This window comes from Aethalodelphis obliquidens, unplaced genomic scaffold, assembly GCF_003676395.1.
Source record: "Aethalodelphis obliquidens isolate GAN/ISIS:26980383/991018 unplaced genomic scaffold, ASM367639v1 scaffold21, whole genome shotgun sequence".
In the NCBI taxonomy this organism is placed as follows: Eukaryota; Metazoa; Chordata; class Mammalia; order Artiodactyla; family Delphinidae; genus Aethalodelphis; species Aethalodelphis obliquidens.
In genome coordinates, this window is record NW_020837965.1 from 21138459 (window position 1) to 21160789 (window position 22331).

The following is a 22331-nucleotide window of genomic DNA, read 5'->3' on the forward strand; positions in this document are numbered from 1 at the left end:
CACCAAGGAGCAACGTGTATTAGCTATGCTTGAACCTCAATCCATTTGACTGAGCTCCCTGAACTTAGCCCTGAGGTGTAACCCCCGTACAGGGGAGCTGAGAATCACCATTCCAGGGGAATTCCTACAAACCAGAATGCATCTTGTTTCTTGATCTTTCTTTCTTTCTTTTTTTAACCCCAATGGGAAGTTTTACTTTCCCTCGCCATTTAAGTTTTCTGTAAGTTCCTCTGGCTTTTCTTTTGGACAGAATAAGAAACTACAGGGAACAAAATTGAAATGGACTTTTTTTTTTTTTTTTTTTTTGTCTTCAAAAAAACAATAACAGAGAGGGAGAAAGAAATGGAAAAAAAAAATAAAGTCCATCTGGGTTTGGTTCCAGTTTCAGTAAAGTTTCAGGCCTGTGCTTATTTTAACCAAGCCATTTGTCCCATCCCTATTTATACAACAGGATGCAAAATGAGGTGTTCCTTCCTTGTGTCCTGCTACCTGTCAAAAAGAAATCTGTCTTGGAGGAAAAGCCAGCAGCTCAAACGTCTTTCATTTGGATATGTTTTACTCGCCCCAAAACCCTACTCAACATGGAACTATGGCACCTGGTTGGGGTGCAGGGCAGAGCCCATCTGGTCAGCATGGGGAGAGATAAGCTTGGAGGCAGAAGACCTGGAAGCCAAGCTCTGTCTCTCTTTAGCTCTGCGATCTTAGTTCAGTTACTTTCCCCAGCCTTCTCCTCTGATAAAGGGGAACAACAGCAGTCATAACACCCACCTCTCAAGACTGCAGGTTCAGCAGAATTATATCATAATAGTAATAATCACAAAAACAACCATGACAATACTAGGAGTTACCACTCTTTATGTGGCAGGCACTGTGCTAAAAGTGATCTATGTGTAGTAGCTCATGCAAACCTCATTATAACCTGAGAAGAAGTATTATGATTGTCCCCAGTTTACAAATGAAAAGTTGAGCCACTCAACTTGGCTCTTTCTACAATGTCTAAAAGACACCTTGTAGGTCCCAGAGTTATATTGTGGAGACTTCACCATCACGCATCAAGGATAGCCTCACGTGACAAGAAAAAAAAAGGATGCTCAGAAAGTCCAGCCACGTCCCTCAGGGACCAGCGCCAACATCCAAACATGAGTCTCTTCAGTTGACCTGTATTATTTAGGGTATCGCTAACTGCCCTAACAGACCCCAACCTTTCAAGGGCTAGGACAACAGAAGTTTATTAGAAAAAAGAAACCTCAACAAACACCTTATTTAGTGCTCACAAAACAGACTGATGTGGGTGTCTGTGCTTGGCAGTGGCTCTCCTCCACTAGGTGGTTCAGGGACCCAGGGTCCTTCCACCTGGTGACTTGGCTCTCCTCCACCCAGCTGGTGGATCAGAAGAGGTAATACAGAAATGCACTGGCTTCCAAACGGCCACTTACACTTCATTGGTTGAAACTGGTCACATGGACCCACCTAGATGCAAAGGAGCCTGGGAAATGTAGTCCTGAGCCAGCCTGTGACAATTCTCAAGTCTGGAAGTAAGTTGATAGACAGCTTATTATCTCCGTCGCAACATCTGGACTTCTTCCTGAAGGAAAAACACTGTGGGTCACACATCAAGTTATCTAAAGACTTGAAACCAGCCCCACATGGACTTCACTGCAGGCATCATGGAAAATTCCAGAACACTCCCTTAGAAGCAAGCAAGCAAACTCCTCCCCCACAAATGATCTTCAGCCTGTGTCCTGAAAGCTCTGCCTTGTGTCTCTCTTCTGTGTCACATTTTATGTAATCTGGTTTTCCTTTTTAGAATTTCACACAAGAATAAAAATGCAGTGCATTCTTCTCACGTCTGCTCCACCTCTGCATTGCTTGGGCCCAAAGATTTTCAGGTGGGATCATTATTTTTGATAGGAGAGCTGTAACTTGGAATGAAGATGACAAATACAGAACATTTTTATTTGCAAAGAGAGGGAAAAAGGGAGAAAAAAAATATCAATCTTAGAAGCAAGATACATAAAAGGACATCCAATTGGGATATGCTCGGGTGAAAGCATCATTTTGTTTAAAAACAGGGACTTTTTCCCCACAGTCGATATGTAGGGCTCATAGCTACTCGTTGAATAAAAGCATAAACTAGATCAAAAAATTTTTTAACTCTCTATCAGAGAGAAAGAGGGAGAACATTTAAGTTACTTACTGATATCTTCATGTTTTCAAATTTTAGAGCCAGTCGCAAATTTCATAATCAACTCAACCATTCCTCTCATTTTATAGATGAGGAGACTTGCAGTCAGAGCTGTGTCAGAACAGTTTCTAAAATGCTTTCCCCAAGCTATTTTCCACGTGGCTGCCAGATCTATCTTTCTAAAGTAAATATCCAACAAATTGCATCATTGCTTGAAACGTTTCAAATTACCATCACCTACCAGATGACAGCTGACTGCCCTCCATCAGCTCAACCCTGTCCCCTCTGGCTTCTTCTCATGCCACTCCCTGCCTCCCGGGCTCCTGCGGGGCTGAACTCATCCACCATGCCAGTCAGCTCAGAAGTCAACTCCAGTGAACAGAAGAAATTCCCTTTCCTGGTTCACTGCAATGCTACTTAACCAACCCAAGCCCAGAAATTACTGCGTGGTACTGAAACAGGAGGGAAGGGGACAGGGCACAACCTCTAAAAGAATGGCATAGCCATAGGACATGACAAAAACTGGTTAGAACCAACTAGGTCCCAGATGGCAGAAGATTCAACTTCCAGTGGACCTTGAGCCCCATTATACACTCATTGTAATGCATTAGCTAAATGACACACCCACCAGCGCCATGACAGTTCCAAGGATGACCATAAAAGTCCAAAAAGTGGGTGGTGCCTCAGTTCCTGGAAATCTTCACGTTTTCTCCAAAATAGTTGGAATAATCCTCCCACTCATTAGCCTGTGAAATTACCCAGCCCGTGAAAACTAACCACCCCAGATTTCGGGGCCTGTCGCCTTCTGAGATGGCCCACACTCTGTCTGTGGCGTGTGTATCTCTCTAAATAAATCCACTCTTACCTATCACTTTGTCTCTCACTGAATTCTTTCTGCAATGAGACATCAAGAACCAGAGCTTCAAGTCCTGAGACCAGGTGTGTGATCTCAATTAAAAGACAGTGGGTTCGGGCTTCCCTGATGGTGCAGTGGTTGAGTGTCCGCCTGCCGATGCAGGGGACATGGGTTCGTGCCCCGGTCCGGAAGGATCCCACGTGCCGTGGAGCGGCTGGGCCCGTGAGCCATGGCCGCTGAGCCTGTGCATCCGGAGCCTGTGCTCCACAGCGGGGGAGGGCACAAAAGAGTGAGACCCCTGAATTGAAAAAAAAAAAAAAAAAAGTGGATCAAGTCCCAGTCTAAGTTGTACAGTTTCAGTACCCAAAAGAAGCTCTTTGTATATTGATGGTTTTTCTACTCATCCTTCTAAGACTTTAAGCCTGCCAGATGCTCTCTTTACATGATGATCCCCTCATTAAACTGTGGGCTCCCGGAAGAAGCAGAAGCTGTGTTTTATTGTTTTATTGATTATTCTCTTTCCAGGGTCTGGTGTAATACTATGCTCTTACATAGATGTGCCAAAAACACTTGTGTGACTGTTGCCTCTGACTGGGCTACGGTGTCCTATTGGCTAAATCCAGAGCCCCTGTCGAGTGCTCTTTGCTTGCAATGTGCATGGCTGGGCTTCCTCATCACCTTGGGGTTTGAAACATCATCCATCAGAACGGCTTTTCCTGACCTCCTGGTCTAAAAAATGTCCATCAGTCTCTGTATCAGTCAGGGTTCTCTGGAGAAACAGAACCAATAGGAAATATAAAATAAGGAATTAGCTCATAGGATTATGGAGGCAGAGAAATCCTACAATCTGCTATCTGTAAACTGGAGCCCAAGGAAAGCCAGTGGTATAGATTTGGTCCAAGCCCAAGGCCTGAAAATCAGGACAGCTGATAACAGTCTAAGTCTCAGGCTGAGTGCAGGAGAAAACCAACATCCCACATACATACACTACTATGTATAAAATAGGGAACTAATGAGAATGTACTGTATAGCACAGGGAACTCTACTCGATGATCTGTGGTGACCTAATGGGAAGGAACTCTAGAAAAGAGTGGATATATGTATATGTATAACTGATTCAGTTTGCCATACAGCAGAAACTAACACAACATTGTAAAGCAACTATACTTCAAAAAAACAAAAAAAACAAACCAAACAAAAAAAACACCAACGTCCCAGCTTGAAGACAGGCAGAGAGAACAAATTCTCTCTTCTTCCACTTTCTTTTCTATTCAAACCCTCAATGGATTGGATGAGGGCCACCCACATTGGGTAGGACCCTGTGCTTTACTCAGGGTACTGATTCAAATGCTAATCTCCTCCAGAAAAGCCTCTCAGACACACCTGAAATAGTGTTTAACCAAATATTTGGGCTCCCTGGGACCCCATCAAGTTGACACTTAAAATTAACCAACACGTTCTCTGTCTCTTTAACCTGCTTTGTTTTCTTTGTAGCATTTATCACCATCTAATAGAGTAAAGCTGGATTTCTTTACTTATTTATCATCTGTCTCTCCAGCACTGGAATGTGTCATGAGAGCAGACCCTCAGTCTGTTACGTTTGCTGTTCAATTCCTGTGCCTAGAACCAGGCCTGGCACCTAGTAGGTGATCAAGAATTATCTGCAAAGTGAATGGATGAATCATGTAACTAACAAGTATACTAATCCAGGATGGTCTCCCAGAGCAGACCTCTGTTTTTTTCTATGAAAAAAAGAGAGAGAAAAAAAAACCCCAAAATCAAAAAAACCACGTTATACTGAATCTTTCCCAAAAGTTTAATGTCTGGGAAATACAAAAACAAACAAAAACAAAATATAAACAGTTGAACCAAAACCTCCCCCAAGCCCCCAGGGATTCCTCACAATACAGCCAACACGAGTCCTTTGAAATCTTACTCAGGAGATATGTGCTGTGGGAAGAAACGAGGAAGAAATAGCAGATTTCTCGGTTTTATTTTTATGACCAACTTGCTAGTTAACAGTGGGAGCAATCAATAAACTTTAATAGAAGGCTATTACTTTAGGGTTGTAGTAAACTGAAGAATAAAGAATAATAGCTTTTCAACCTTTTATCAGTCTGGGGAGCTCATTTAATATGCACGGGAAAATACATTATAATAATTTTTATAACTGTGCAGTCCAGACCTCTCTAAAGATTTTCCAGGAAGTAAGTCATGTGCAAAGAATCCAACCCAAATAGATGGTACAGAAACTGTGTGGCTACCGTGGGTGAGGGCAGCCCAGCTAATTCTATCAAGAATTGGATGTTTATATTAAAAACGCCACTGGGTTCTACACTGGCCGGAGCAGCTCACTGCTGACGTGTTAAACCAGTCCTCCTTAACAAAGTGGACGGATCAGTCCCATTTGGAATCATTGAGACTTGTAGACAAATACACTCAAGCTTTAAGTATATAATTTTTAACCTCTTAGAAAGGTTGCATGATGTGTTATGAAACTATTTCTGTGCGGAGCTCAAATGTAAGGCTCCTCAAAGGAGCCCCATTAATCCTAATTTAATGTGCATCTGGTCACCATTTGGAAGAGGAAATAGGCCAAGAACTGAAGAAACAACCTGTGTTCGTGCACAAAAAAAGGCTCTGAGTCCATGTCAAGGACCTTCGAGGCTCCTCCAGCCTCTCAGCTCTCTGAGCCCACAGGACTATTCCAGGTACAACCACGCCCTTTGACCCACCTGTCTCTTGTCTCCTTACTGACCATCCTGGCCTACTCTCCACTCTGCTGAGAAAGCGATTGCTGGGGTCTAGAACGAGCTCCCCAAATGAGTCACTTTTGTGTAAGGGTTATAAGGAGAGAAAGGCAATGGCGACCCTGCAGGTTTAAAAGAAACGACTGCCCCTCCCAAACCTAGCTAGAAAAATTTAAATTGGGGAATTGTCCCAGCAGAGAGTTATAACAGGAGATATATTTATCTGAATGGCCCCAACTCCGTGGCAGGGCAAACATCTAATTACCAAATATCTGTTCTTCCACTTATTGTCCTGTGAATGACCCTCCTGTCCTTGGAAGCCCCAGGCCCCATCCCCTTCCTTAGCTCCGGTTGGCATATAAACCTCATTTTACCTTTCTGTCTCTGACTCTCTCATGTATGGGGGGTTCCTGTACATACAAAATTAAATTTGATTTTCTTTTATTAATCTGTGTTATGTCAATTTAATTCTTAGGTCAGCCGGGAGAAACTAGAAGGATAGAGGAAAGTTTCTTCCTCTCAATATGATCATTCTACACTGACAATCTTGTCTGTGTCTCCCCTGGGACTACCAAAGGTCCACAGAAGAAAGTTCAAGTTCAAGGCCCCAGGGAACAGGGCTGGGACTAGCGTGAGGCAAGGGAGGTATTCTCCTCAGTTGCAAAATTTAAGAGGGTGCAGAAAAACCCAGCCATCCAGATAAATAACATTTAACGCACTATGTTTGAAGTTAAACTTAATGCAAAAAAAAATCCATGATGAACAAAAAGATCAACATTTTAAATAAATATGGGATCAGGCCTGCTGGGCTCTATTGGAACCTGAGGCCAAAGGTAAAAAATGAGTACGACTGATCTCGTACATAAGGTCAAGTATGCTTTTGATCTTTTGTTTATCATGGACTTTGCATTCATTTTGAATCTTTAGACAATATTGCATTAAAATATTATTTATCTTAAGGACAGAGTTTCTCAAAGTCCCCTTAACAATTCTGCAGCCAGTGTGGGTGTCTGACTCATCCCGCCCCCGCAATCTTAGCCCTGCCAGAATTAGACCCTTTCGCCTCTGCAGTCCCACTGTCCTTTGTTTTGTTCCGTGACACCAGGGAGGTGGATTGTGGTGTGTGTCTCCTCTCTTACACTGGGAGGACGGCGCTATGATTTCAACTTGTGTTTGCATCTCCCAGGCCTCACCCAGTGCTCTAGGCACCGAGATATTGAACTAGAAGATGCAGGCTGCAGAGGGTGGCATTCGAAAACTTTTATGCTGCCCCATACCTGTCAAAGAGCCTCACAGCTATGCCTTCTCCACCCCCCTTCACCTTTCACACTGGACTGCTCAGTGTTTCTTGGTGTCACCCTGAAGCTCGAGACCTTTGCCGATCCTGTTTTCTGTCCCTGGATTTCCCTACGTTTTCTCCCCTGCCACCGTGCCAGGAAGAGGCTGCGTGCTGGTGACCCACAGCCTGGATGTACATCTGGATTCTTACCTCTTAGCAGGTGTATAGCCTTGGCAAGCTGTTCAGCCTCCTTGCACCTGAGTTTCCTCATCTGTAAAATAAGACAAGCGTAGTGCCTCCTGGAGAGGGTTTTTGAGGGTTCTATAAATTAATGACTATAAAGCCTTTAGAACCAAGCAGTGTGAAATAAACTAGAGAAACCAGCCAGGTATAGTGCAACAGCTGGGCCGAGAAATAGTGGGTGTTCCCATGTCTGGGGCAACGAAAGACAATGCTTGGATACCCAGATCCAGGCAGAGTGCTTGTAAGGAAAACACTAGCTTCATAGACAAACTGTGGCATCCTGGGGGATAAATAAGTACCCTGTCCTCCTCTCTTTCTCTTGCTATGGTTCCTCTAACTGGATGCAGGACTGAAACCAAGAAGGACACTGTGGGGCTCCTGGGCATGGAAGCCTTTCTGTCCCCCATTTCTTGTTTGTAGGGAATAGACTACAGCCTCCATGACATTTCCTGAGTTCTAAAGGACAGATTCGAACAGTCGCTAATCAGGGAAGGGAGGGAATGCAGGGAAAAGGGAGGAGCCGCCAAGAAACAATGGTACAGACTTGGAGCAGGGTCCTGGTTCTGCCTCAAGGGGATACACAGTGATATCAATGAAAACCCCAAACAAATGGAAGATGTTAGCATTCTTCATTCCAGATGAAAGGAACCAGAGAGGATCTGCAAGAAGACTTCCTGAGGCCTGATTAAAGGAACCACAGAAACTCATCAGATTAGCTGAGACCAGATTAAAGGAGTGCAGGTCCTGCACACACCCTAATTTTATCAGCAACCCCACCCTTGAACCATTGCTGTAAAACTCCTCACCAAATCCTCCCGGGTTGTGGACACACAGTTTTGGTGTGCAGGAAGCTGCTGTGTCCCCCTTTGCCTGGCAAAGAAATAAAGCTATTCTTTTCTACTGCACTCAAATCTCTGTCTCTGGGATTCAATTCGGCACTGGTGCACGGAAGCCGAGTTTTGGCATCAGGACCACAGGGCCAGGGGCCCACTGAGGCCATCCACGGAGCTCAGCCTGTGGGGCTCAGCACAGAGAAAAGGGGGCTGGTCAGCGGGCTCGGGGGCAATATTCCAATTAGGGTGACATCTTCCTCTCCTGGGTGTGGGCACCGAATGAACCCAACTTCTTGCTGAACATGATGTACTCTATACCGCCGTGCACGTGGCAGCAACTTCATCCTGCAAAGAGGCCGTGCCACCCTGCTTGCTCTGGGGTCTCCACAGCCTTCTCAGGTTTCTCTGTTTTTCTAGAGAAAAAAAAGAAAAAAAGAAACCTTGCTCACTGGGGCAGGTTTCCCCAAGCTCTCATGGTTCTGATGATAATAGGTTTGTGTATGCTGGTGAATTAGTCTGCACCCATCCAACCATCTTTAGCTCACATTAATCACACCCTTTTACTCAAAACACTACAACTCTGATCTAAACCAATTAAGCCTATGCTGTTTAGACAAAGAGATTAATACAGCTCTGGAAAGCATAACCTTTGGCCATAGAGGTGTCTTAAGATAATGAGCTCGGTTCAGTGGGCTGGCTTTGTGGAGAGGTATGTTTTGGGAGAAGATATCTATTTGCAGATTCTAAATCAGCAGGAAAAGAAGTGCACGCCAGCAAACCATTTCTGGTTGTACACAGGCAAGTATAAAGGAGGTGATGGGAGCCCGATTTAGAGCCGATGGCTTGGAAATGCAGATCCTCTTTCCTTTGGAAAATCCAGCTGACTCTGACAAAGGAACAAAATATAAAATCCAGCAAAAGTAATTGCAGCTGTCATATGAGTCTCAAATATATAGCAGGTATGAAGCGTTGCTCGGTGTGTAATCCTTTCTGCTCTCATGGGAATGGATGGAGGACTTCACAGTGTATGTGTGTGTGTGTGTGTGTGTGTATGTGTGTGTATGTGTGTGTGTGTATATGTGTGTGTATGTGTGTGTATGTCTGTGTGTATGTCTGTGTATATGTGTGTGTATGTGTGTATGTGTGTATATGTGTGTGTATGTGTGTATATGTGTGTGTGTGTGTGTGTGTGTGTGTGTGTAGGAAGGAGCACTGGAGTAGGAATCCCATGTGTGGAGGTGGGTTTGGGGTTGAATCCTTGAGAGTTGGTACAGGCTACCGGTCTTGGTAGATGCTGAGGATTGACGGAGAAGTAGAGCCTGGTCCCTGCCTTCAACATGCATGCCATCCAGTGGGGGACAGGGACCCACGAACAAAAACATCAAGAGTGAGGCTGTGGAGAGGTGAACATGAGGTGCCTGGGAGCCCAAGTTCGGGAAACTGAGTCCACAGGTGGCCAAAGCCTCTGAGATCAAGTAACTCTGCATTGAATCTTCAAAGATACAGAAGTCTCCTGGCTGGAAAGTGTCAGAAGGATTCTAGGCAGGTAGAGAGAGCTGTGGAAGCAAAGGTCTGAAACAGCAAGAAAGGCGTTTGCCATACCTCTGAGCCCCTGGAGCGTGAAGTGTGAGGTTGGGGGAGGATGAAGGTAACACTGGTGAGGCCAGAGCATCCGGGACCATGGTTCCTAAATTAGGATGCTTGGAGATTATTTTCTAAACAATGGAAATAAAAGGAATTTAAGCGTAAGACTCAGTCTGCTCTATTTCTGGAAGGTCACCTTGGTCACACACCCCGTTGGCAGTGAAGCCCTAATCAAGTTATTTCACTTATCTGACCTCAGATTTCCCATTAGTGAAATAGGTATTTGACACTACGGTTTCTGAGGTCCTCATAAGCATGTATTAACCATGCCTTTTTCTTCTTCTTCTTTTTTTTTTTTTTTTTTTTTGCGGTACGCGGGCCTCTCACTGTTGTGACCTCTCCTGTTGTGGAGCACAGGCTCTGGACGCGCAGGCTCAGCGGCCATGGCTCACAGGACTAGCCGCTCCGTGGCATGTGGGATCTTCCCGGACCGGGGCACGAACCCGTGTCCCCTGCATCGGCAGGCAGACTCTCAACTCTGTGCCACCAGGGAAGCCCTCTTCTTTATGTTTGATGCTTTGATATGTTGGGGCCTGAGGATACTGCAGGAACTGCCCCTCCCAGGGCTGGCTAATTCCTAGAGATGACCTTTCATATGCAAACCAACCAACCCAGAATACCACCCCAAGCACCTCCTCTATTGGTCCTCACACTCCAGGCCACTATTCCCCTGCCCCAGTCACCCCAGGACCAGGGACCAGCCAACTAGGGGCAGCCCCTAGGCCCCAGAGCCTACTGAAATTATTCAAACTAGCCCATCCAAAACCTGTTCACCCTGTCACCGTTCCTTCTGTGAAACCACAACGAAAGCTCACTTTCTTCACCCCACTCCCAGCCTCCTGACTTTGGTACTTCCCAGGGGGGTCCCACCATGGAGTGGGGTGCGCCCTCCTCCCGGAATCTGTGAGCATAACAAGCTCTCTTTCAATGACAATTGTTTCCTGGTCTGTTGGCCTAAAATAAATCATAAATAAATAAATAACAATAAAACCTAGATTTTAAAATGATAAATAATAAAAAAACTAATCAAATAATTAAACCTAGATTCTAAAATACAGCAGGATTCTTTTTTTGTTGTTCTTTTAATTCATTCATTTATTCATTCGTTCAACAAAAGCTTACTGAGTAATAACCAAGTGGCAAAAAAACCATGCCAGGTTATAGACGATCTAGAGGAGAATTAGACACCAGTTTTTTCCCCTAAGAATTCATTAACTAATAATAATAAACATTATGGAGTACTTCCATGAACTTTCCTATATAAAATACAACAGGATTCTTTTTTTTTTTTTTTTTTTGCGGTACACGGGCCTCTCACTGCTGTGGCCTCTCCCGTTGCGGAGCACAGGCTCCGGACGCGCAGGGTTAGCGGCTACGGCTCACCGGCCCAGCCGCTCCGCGGCATGTGGGATCTTCCCGGCCCTCAACCACTGCGCCACCAGGGAAGCCCTACAGCAGGATTCTTGAATGCTGAGGACAAGCTGGGGTCCTGGCCAAGCCAGGTCCCAGTAGAGGGGTGTGTGCGTTTCCGGTTTCCGATTTCCACAGAGGCCCCCTGTGTACTAGCGGTAGCCTTGTGTCAAGTCATTTCAGTTCTTTGAACCTCAGCGTTCTCATTTACAAAGGCCGCATATTGGGCTAAATGTTGGCTGAGTTTTCCAGATTTGAGATTCTGTGACAGTAGAGTTACTCTCTGGGGGATCTGAGCCGAACCTGTGCCTCAAGTTTGCCAGGTGTCAGCCAGGCCTAAATTCCCCCATTCTGTCCCTCCTGATCCTACGGACACAGAGTGGGAGAAACTACCTGAAGTGCTTCATAAACTGTCAAGTGCGGTTCTGCCGGTGGCCTGCTATTAGCCTTATTGTGGAGGATGAACTGGTACCCCGGCTGTAGGTGTGTGAGACATTTAGGGCAGTGGTATATGATTTAGCAAATTATCTCTTCAGTGTGCTAAAGTGTCCGCCAGGAGTTTGCTCACTGCAGGATCAGGGAACACTAAGGCCTCGCTATATTCAATAACAGTGGCTTAATTATCATGATTATCTCGCGTTTGTATAAAGTCTTTAGTTTCAGGATCTCAAAGTACTTTATAAACATTAAGCCTCCTGGTCCCCCAGGGGAGACATTAAATTGATGCAGAGTTTGCAGGTCTCTCCTCTTCCTGGCTCGGAAGTGGTTTCCTCCCATCCAGGTGAGGAGAAGAGGGAATCTTTTCATCCGTTGTTGTGTACGTTTGACCTGAGAGGCTTAGGTTTTGTGGGTTATGGGCCAAGGTGAAAAGACTGAGCCTGGAAATAACCATGGATGGAGAGTGGACCAGACCCTGCACCTGCATTAGATTCTGTCACAGCAGTACGTACCCCCCACTTCACAGATGGAAACTGTGGCTCAGAGAGGTTGAGTTGCATACCCAAGGTCACACAGCCTGTGAGAGGTAGACACACCTAGGTGGGACCCAGATCTGTAGGTCTCGCGAAGACCAAAATTGTCATTCTTTGCACTGAACTTGCTGTTCCCCTCTCTCGCCGCCATGTGAGGACACAGCAAGAAGGCCGCTGTCTATAAGCCAGGAAGAGAGTTCGCACCAGAGCCCAGCCGCACCCGCCCTCTAATCTTGATCTTGCAGCTTCCGGGACTGTGAGAAAATAAATACCTTTCATTTAAGCCACCCAGTCTATGATATTTTGTTATGGCAGCTGGAGCTGGCTAAGACAGAAGCTGTGTAGAGCCTTTTCACATGCACAGTTTCCTTTGCTTCTCAAAAACGCCCTGTGTTGCAGGCAGTTTTACCTGAGTTCACTGAGGCTCAGACAAGGGGCGTGGCTTGGCAAAGTCACACAACCAGTGGGTGGAGAACTCTCAGGAATATCTTTCGTTTTTGAATAGCCATGCCCAGCTCAGGCCAACAGATAAACCTTGGGCATGTGAAGAGCCCTTGGTCACTCAGAAAGCGTAGCTCACCAGGATGGAGGACCCCACTGAATTATCCCAGCCCTGCAGCCTGGAGGAGGGGAGTCCTTGCATAAGTCAGTCACACTCTCTGAGCCTCAGTGTTTTCATTTGTAAAATATAGGCAATACCAGTGACTCACAGGGCAGTACAGAAGCCTGGGGAGGCCAGCATCCATTCACTAGAAGGAAATTAAAAACCTGTTGAATGAATGGGTGAATAGATGGATGGGTTAGGATGGTCTTTCTCTTCATGGGCAGCCAAGTTGTTAATAATTTGGACTCCTTTCTATACAAATAGCTATTTTTGTCATTTTCGTCTTTTTTTTTTTCAGAGGAAATGGACCTTATTGGTGATTTATATTTTGATAGCCTTATAGGGATTTTCTGAATTGCTGGAGGGCTGGAGGGGTCCATGAACTTCAGGTGTCTTTTAGCACTACCACTATATTTTTTTTAAATTTTGATCCTATGGTCTACTTCTGAGACTAACGATTTGCTTTTTAGCTTAACTGTATTTATCGATTTGCTCTAAAGACATGATCGTTGTAAGCAGCTTCCATCTGGAGGAGCTGTGAATTCGGAACTCAAGTCTTTGGAAAATACATCCATGTGGCCTCTGTGCTGGGAGGTGTCACATGCGCGTTTGTAAATATCACATCTTCATCAACATCCATTTGGTGTCATCCTGGTTTAAGTTAGAGGAGGATTCCATCAGCAAAGTGATTAGCTCCAGGGGGCAGAATTCCTTCCAGTGAATGAATACTGTTTTTCCCATTTGATACATCTCCAAATTGATGTTTCCATCTCATTGTTTTTGTATTTGTTTTTTAACTTTATCTAAAGATTTCTTTAAAATGAGAATTATTTAACAAAAGGAAAACTCCAACCACTCTCTTATGTAAAGCTAATATGACAATGCAAGTGTCAACAAGGGGGCAAGATCCGTCTCAGGGAAATCTTGAAACCTCTAAGTGGAATTTGCATAAAATAGTTCTGGTATTATTATTCACTATTCTTTCCATGACAGATATGTCAGGGCCTTGAAACCTAAAAGAACAATTATGCTATTGTATCTCTCGGAGGATTCAAGGGGTGTGTCTTTGGTGGAAAAAGTGCTATTAGAGCTTTGAAAGCAGTTAAAAGACAAGCCCAAGGGACTCTTTAGCTAGTCATTTTATAAAGAATGCCTCAGCTTTAAGTGTCTTAAAATACGTTTATTCAACTCTTACTTTCGGCTTTAAAAAAAAAAACCTACTAATAATTAATGGCTCTAGTTTTTTTTAACATTTGCATTAGCTATAAATAAAAACTCTCGATGAAGTCATTGTTGATTAAGTTAAACTCTAATTCTTATGTGATGGGACCCCTATCTTTGACAAGCTTGCGACGGATTACCTGTAAATTTGTTTTGTTTTTTTTTTTTAATTTACCTAACATTGCAGAAGCCATTGTCTTTGCCAATTATGGACCAAACCGGAAACTCATCAGGAAATCCTTCCCTTGCACAAGCTGGCTTAATGTAACATGTCTGCACATTAAACACCGAAGCATTGATAAGGCAGGTCTCATTGCAGCTGGATGTGGGTGCGGTAGGCGGTGATCCGACTTTAATTTCCTCTGAAACTTGCTGATTACGTTATTCTCCGGTTCGGCTGGGCTTCACTGAGAAAAGGCATGCCAACTTTTGATGGGAATAGTTTTGAAATTCAAGAAAGACACAGAGAAGCACAAAAATACCCCTGTCACATTGGATGATAAGTTGGTATGGAAAAGGAAGGCGTTGGGAAAATTTCAGTCAAAGTGCTGCAAAGACAGTGGGGTCAGGGGAGCTTTTGTTCAAAGGTACAAGAACTAATATGCACAGGCGCGGATGGGTGATCTGTGTTTTTAACCAGCTGTAACGTGGTGCTCATTTCACACACTTCCTAAAATCAAAAGACAATATACGTTTATTTTTGCTCACACATTCTTTCACTTCGTATTTATTTGGAGCTGGGAGCATCCCTTGAAACCATAGTTTGACTTGTTATTTTATGGATGAGCAAAGAGAGTTTCAGAGTGGGGAAAACTCAGTCCAATCATTCCATCACAAAGGGAGGAAGAGAACTGTATCTTCCAGAGTTGCAGAATTCTGGCTGGCACACGGACACCTTAAATAAAGATCACATTTCCCGTCATCTCATGCAGCCATGGGTGCCCTTGGGATAAGGTTCCTGACTCCATGGAGTACCATGCCCAGATTGGACTCCCTGACACTGCTCCATATGTGAGAGAGAAATAAAGCTCTGTCTGTTTAGGCCACTGTACTTTTGGGTCTTATCACTTGCATCCATATTCAATCTTAAACGAATAGAGTTAGTACTACAAATGCTCGCTAGGCTCCAAGCAGTGTGTGTTAAACGGATTATTGAGGCTGTTATTAATAGGCCATCCCATTCCAAGCAGGATGGCATCCAATCTGGTTGTCTCGAATACCCTGCTAGACTCGGCACCCCGTGACGGATGACTGTGTCATTCACTTAAAAATCTCAAGCACCCAGCACAGAGCCTGACACACTCAGGGGGTGCTCCATAAAATTTTATAAGCTGTCAGTGGACAAATGACACCCTGAAGAGATGAAAAGGAGAAGCTGGTCAGTGCCTCTACCACAGTGTGCCTGGGTATACTCGGTGGAGAAGTACAAGTCTAAGCCTGCTGTTTTGGCCCGACCCTACATTACCATGTGTTGTTTGATGACGAAATGATTCCTTAACATCTCATGGATTTGTCTTTCTCTCTCTGTCTTTTTCCTTTCTGCTACTGTATCTCAACATGATATAAACAGCGTAGATCTTGGCTCTTGCCAACTGCTGTTTGGTTAAAATCGCCTGTATTGTCTTGGCATGTGTTGGCGTCTTTAAATTAGCAGAGGAAAGAATTGATTTTAAAAATGGCATTTGCATTAAGGGTTATGAATGGGCAATTTGGGAAGCATGACGATATACATGGGAAGTTATGCACAAATATTATAATGAGCATAGCAGTGGGGTTTTTACTCATGAAATACACATTCTTGTACACCCACCGTGGACATATTTTATGCTGCAGAAAGTGTCTGTGTGGCACAATTCACATATCCAAGTCCAGGTAAGGTCACTCTCAATCTGGACATTTTTTGTTTTGTTTTTTTGTTTTTCTTTCAGACTTTTTGAGTTTCTTAATACCTTCTTTTTAAAAAAATTCGATCAAATGGATTTAATAAACATATATAAAACATTCCATCCAACAGCAGCACAAACATTTTTCTCAAATGCACACAAAATATCTCCTAAGATTGATTATATATTAGGTCACAAAACAAGTCTGAACAAATTCCAGCAGATAGCAAGTATAAAAGTAACTTTTTTGTTTTTTTAACTTTGTCATCATTTGGACATCATTTATTTTTATGTGATTCATGTCTGACCCCTTTAAGGATCTCAACTTAAGCAAATCACACTACACCCCCAGAGAGGAAAGCACGGCTAGGTTCCCAGATTATTAAATCAAAACTGGGACTACCTTTCTCTGATTACTTGACACCTTCATTCTCTCAACCCCCTTGGCTGTTGACCTCTTGCCTCAGCCTCTAACTGTGTGTTTGTTTAAACGCACTGGTGGCCTGATGCCTCTTCTTCTGGCTCAGGAGTTCCCTGGATTCTTAGCAACAAATTTCTTCCCTCAATTATCCATCTGACTATTGTCCACCCATCTGTTTTCTAGGTACTGTGCCAGGTGGGGGACAGAGAGATGAATAAGATGCAATCCTTCCCCTTAGAAGAGCTCACAGTTTGGTGAAGGGCACAGACAGGGAAAGAAGTTAATTCCAATATGGTGGAGTCGGGTTGGTCAAGGGAAGCAAAGAGAACCTTGATGACCTAGTAGCAGTTAGCCAGGGAACGCGCAGGCTCCTGCAGTAAAGGCAAGAGAAAGGGTAGGGATTTCAAGCAGGACACTTTAGAAAAAGTTTCAGGAAAACAAATACTGATTTATACATGCAGATCTCCAAATACTTAGCAAGACGTGTGTTTTTCATTATCATTATCGTTGTCATCATCATCATCAACATCATTGGTATGTATCCGGTAAGAGAAACTCACATCTTTGAAGAAGAGCTCAAATGGCTGTTCTGGGTGCACAGAATGTTTATTCCTGGTGATGAGCTTAACATCTATGAGTAGATATGGGGCCTGGATGGCATGTGGCAAAAGTCAATGATTATGCTCACAGGTAAGCTGGTTTATTCTCTCCTGTTTTGACTATGCAACTCTAGAAACAAGTTTCTATGTCAAAGAAATTATTAAATTTGAATACGAATCACATGCCAATGTAGAGGCTTAATTCCCTTGATTCTTGCTTCCCGCCTCCCAAATATAAATGTTTCCATTGCATGTTTACCATGATAAGTACAAGCATTGGGAATAATAATAATGACAACAGATATAGTTTTTACCTTTTGATAAGTACCACTCCAGGGCTTTTATTGCTCAGTTAGTATTCTCTCCAGCTCTTGGAGATTGGTATCATTGTTATTCCCAGTTTACAGTTGAGAAAACTGAGGTAGAAGGAGCAAGATCCCCTGCCCAAGTCCACACAGTAAGTGAGGGGCCAAGATTTGAATGCGGGCTTCTGAGTTTGGGGCCGAGCCTCTGACCCCCTGTGTACTGTGGCAGAGAGATGCTCTGATTTTGCACCTCATCTCCGTGTTACAGATGAAGGAACTAAAATCAGCAACTTTGGCCAATAACCGGCCTCTGGTTGTGCATTTGGAGCCGATGTGTGGCCCCAGGTGAAGCCAGAATGATCCTCATTCTCTTTCCCAACTGCGAGCTCCTTGCAATGCCAACAGCACATTATTACATTCACGTTAATACTGCAGATCACCTGGGCAGCTTTTATGTGGGGAGATGGGGAGATGGACTCCCAAATTAGGCTGATATTTTCCACCTGAAAAGTCTGAGGATTTGTCATTGTTGGGGCGTCGTCTGCCCTCTGTCCTCCCCTCCCGTGCTCTGACTCATCTCTGTCACTCTTTCTATTCCCAGCTTCTTTACCCTCCCAGCCCCTTTCAATCACACGACTGGGGACCCATCAGCCATCAGACTCAAGTCCCTTCTCGTTTCACAACGTCCCTTTGACCCTGGGACGTTCCCCCCAGCTCAACTTCTGTTCATCTTTGCTTTTGAAAGCCACATCCCTTCCCGTGGCAGCAGGAGCCTGCAGAATCCCACCCAAGCTGTCCAAGTTCAACTCTGAGCCACGCCAGTCAGACGATGAAGTGTCTGCTCTGATGGGAGATTGAAGCTATTGAGTGAAAGGAAAAGAACTCTTAAGTGGGCTGACTGTGAAATTGTTGGAGGAATAAAAAGTGGCAAAGGAGATGGGAAATGGGCAATCTGCTGAGTCTAAGCACCCCCAGACAAAGGGGAAACTGTTTAATAGGGTTTTAGGAAAGAGATCGACAAATGAGGGATATGGAATGAAAAAGCAAGACTTTTGAGAATATTAGCAACTGTGCCACACTTGGGTCGAGCAAACCTCATTGAGTCTGGAAACCTTGCTTCTAGGACAATTTCTGCCTTTACCTGTGTTACGTGGCATCTACATCTTGGCCATGTGGATGAGGCCAAACACATCTCTTCCCCTCCATGAGCTTCTCTTTTCTTTTCTTTTTTCTTTTTTTGATGTGACCCATTTTTAAGGTCTTTATTGAATTTGTTACAATATTGCTTCTGTTTTACGTTTTTGGTTTTTGGGCTGCGAGGCATGTGGGATCTTTAGCTCCCCGACCAGAGATCAAACCTGCACCCCTTGCACTGGAAGGTGAAGTCTTAACCACTGACCCACCAGGGAAGTCCTGAGCCTCTCTTTTCTTATTTGTAAAAGTATAGGATTAGATCAGGTCACCTTTGCAGATATTACTAAATTCTGTTATTTGGAATAATAATAGAGCTTGGATGGCTTTAAGAAAGCCCTCCTTATAAGAATCATTTTATGAAAATATTCATTTATTTTTCATTTCTAAAATTTATAGATACTCAAATTTGAAAGTTTAAAATACATTGGAAAGTGGAGAGACGAAGGAAAAAAACTCTGCAAAGACCCACCATGCATTGGTGTATTTTATTCCAATCTTCTATATGTGGTGATCTGTTGTTTAGTAAGCTGTTTCACGCACAGGACACCTTGCGGTGTGTACTATGCATTCTGTGTACTTCATGTTAATGTGATATCAAGTTCAAGTTATTGTGAACTCTTCCTGTGCACCGTTTGAAGACCGCAGAGCAGGTCATCTAGAAGCCGTGACATAATCACCAGCTCATTCCCGCAGAGATGAACATTTTATGCTATTTCTTTTCTGCCCTCTCCCGTGCCCCTACTTTACCTATCATGCTGCTTCTGCACTGCGTCCTCCAGCAGGACTGCGAGGGACGCTCTGGAACCTGGGGCAGGTCTGGCAGGCAACTGAGAGAGGTCAGTGGAGGGACTGTTTACCATGACGTGGGCAGAATTCAGAAATCGGTATGAGACGGTGACATGCCCAGGGACCAGTAACTGAGGAGAGCTGGTACCCTGCCAGGACCGAAGGGGTAGAGGAGGCTAAAGCTACTGGAGAGGAGAGGGCACCCCTGGCAGGAGGGAGCCCCCAAATTGCAGTGTGTCCATGAATCTTCCATGAAGATAACTCCTAAGGCTTTTGTCCTGCCTCTTCTTTCCACTGTGGTTCAAAACCAGCCCCGGGATTTAAGACTTATTCTAAAAAAAAAACAAGAGAAAACAAAAGGAGCTCAAGAATGAGGGCAGGGAACAGATGTGATTCTGTCCCCCCCTGCATTTCTCTCATGCTCCTTCCTTTCTCCTTTGTATTACAAGCTTCTTCTTCTCTCCACCCTCATTTATACGATGGGGCAAGGAATGGGGTTATCGTGGCAAGGATTAAATGTGAAAATAGCTGCTGCAGACAAGGTGCTTCAAGAAGGCAACCTGGCGTTTCTTAAAGGATAAATTCTAAATGAAAAGTTGGAGCGGGGACAGCAATTCTCAACACTCAGCCCTGGACCACCCACCTGATCTGTGGAATTCTACTCAGGAAATGGCATCTTACCAAGCGCTCCCATTTCTCAAGCTTGTCCAGCACAGCCAGTCTGAAAGCCACTGAGACAGAAGCCCAAAGGGGAGAGAGAGATCCTCCAAGGTGTATCTGGTGACCTCAAATGACAATAGCCGGTGATCAACAATCCTGGTTTACTCAGGACAGGGTCCCGAGAGTCAGGACTTTCAGTGCTGAAACCAGGAAAGTTCCAGGTAAATGAGCTTGAATTGCTCACCCTGACCCCAGGTCTGCCCAAAGTAACCAAGCCACTATGCCATCATGTCAAGCTACTCTCTGTTCACCATATCTTTAGGGCACCTAGAGCCTCCTCGGATCTTACCTCCTGTGACCTTCTCAAGATACACAGGGGTTGAGCTCCACCCCCTGCATTTTCCAGGTGAGGAACTGACACATCAGGAGATGTAGAGACCCATCTGAGGTAGGGTCAGAATGGGGCCAGTCCTCACTCAGGTGAGCTTCATCCTGACCCCAGCAGCACGGGCCAGTCCTCATGAGATGGTATCCTACTGATCAAGGTCATCTATGCCAAGAGGGGGTTCTCTTTCAACACACACACCAGAATGTGCAGACTCCTTGAATACAGGAGGTGCTCAATGAATAATTGTTGACTCAACAAATGGACGAATAACTCAACAAAGTCTCATGGAATATGCACAAGTGTAGTTATTTTTCTCTATCTGTCTCTCCACTAGACTGCATGCTACATGTGGGTTTGGGTCATACCTGCCTGTGTCTGACTTACTTCACTTAGTATGATAATGTCTAGGTCCAACCATGTTGCTGCAAATGGCATTATTTCATTCTTTTTTATGGTTGAGTAATATTCCATTGTGACACACACACACACACACACACACACACACACACACACACACACCACATCTTCTTTATCCATTCCTCTGTCGATGGACATTCAGGTTGTTTCCGTGTCTTGGCTATTGTAAATAGTGCTTCAATGAACATTGGGGGGCATGCATCTTCTCGAATCATGGTTTTCTCCAGATATGTGCCCAGGAGTGGGATTGCTGGATCGCCATGGCATTATAATAGTTCACCCTGATGGGAATTTCATGGAAGCCATGAAACAAAACCTTATTCCCAGACTGACTTTTCACATGTGGTCCCGGGTAGCTCTGAAGAAGTTCAGACAGAGATTCCCGCAAGGAAGAGGGGTGATCACCCCCTTCAACTGACAAATTTTTGTCCATCTCCTGGGCACAGCTGGGACATTGACTCTTGGGTGCTCATGGCAGTTGACAGCTTGTTGGAGATCCCTGAGAAAGAACCTGCTTTCAGATGCAAGGGAAATGCCCACCTCTGATGCTCCCCAAGGTTTTCCAAACAGATCTGGTCTGTTCATCCCGAAAAAGGGGTGCTGGGTCTATACCATCACCTCTATATCTTTAATCTCCATCTCTGGGAAAGCTGCTGAGACCCAGATGTCTCAGCAGAGTTGTGAACTTGAACTAATGTGACTTCTGGTTCAAAGATGATTTGAGAGAGGCAAGCCCAGTTTATGACAAGAGGTGTAGAAAGAGAGGAGCACGATCAAAGCGTTTTCAAGGAGAAAGCCAAGGAGACGTCTTCAGCCGGGTAACATGTTCTCTGAAAAGGAAGCAACTGCTGGCGTGTTCAGAGTTAGAAGATTCCCACGGATGGGACCCTTATCAGCGAGGATGGTTCTGAGCCCTCGTGATATCATGCTGCAAACACAGATGGAAGAGTAAACATGATTTCCTTCTTCCAAGGAAGGCTGGACAATTTGTGTCTTGTCGTTAAACTAAAATTGTTGTTTCGGTTTTTTAATGTTTTGTTTTGTTTTGTTTTTACATCTGGAGATACACAATGAAATTCCAGGGTAGAGCTTTTAGATTTACTTGTTCATATATTTATTTATACACTCATCAAACAGTTATGGTGCCCTCACGAAGCTATGACCAGGCACAGTCTCAGAGACATCTTTGCCAAAGACATCTTTCTTTGCTGTGAAGAAACCCAGGGCCTGTGAATAATCACAAAAGAGTGAGGCTTCTTCTTCTATAGAAGGGTGGTTTTCTTCCTGATACCGGCAGGTCCATTGTATGGTTGATTCCCTTGAGTTCTATAAAGGAAGATGAGGTGCAGTCCCTTCTGTGAGCTTGCCAGCCATACCTTTTTCACCACTTAAAATTTCTCCTATACTTGGAATTATACGAAGCCACCCTCTCCTCGGTGTCTATATTTTTGAATTCTCTGCTCCTCTCCTGAAATGCTGTTCCTTCTGAAAAATTGCTATTCATCCTTCAACACCCAGGTCACTTCCTCCATGAAGACTTTTCTGCCTTGCCTTGGTTTGGTACCCAGCTGGATGAGGGCTCACTCTGCATTATTGTTTGGCCTTTTCTCCTTGTCTCAAATGTGCTAGTATTGTGCCCCAGGTCCTTTGCACCTGTCATTCCCTCTGCTCTTGGTCATGTG

General features: G+C 44.4%; 1 long non-coding RNA gene across 1 annotated transcript; it reads right to left on the minus strand.

The window, feature by feature from the left end:
* Positions 1 to 2894: 2894 nt before the first annotated feature.
* Positions 2895 to 20761, minus strand: LOC113627779 (uncharacterized). Its single transcript, XR_003435725.1, has 3 exons — positions 20752 to 20761; positions 13629 to 13632; positions 2895 to 2980 (listed from the first exon to the last, which is right to left on the minus strand). It is a non-coding gene; the product is annotated as an uncharacterized LOC113627779 (long non-coding RNA).
* Between the last annotated feature and the right edge of the window lie 1570 nt (positions 20762 to 22331).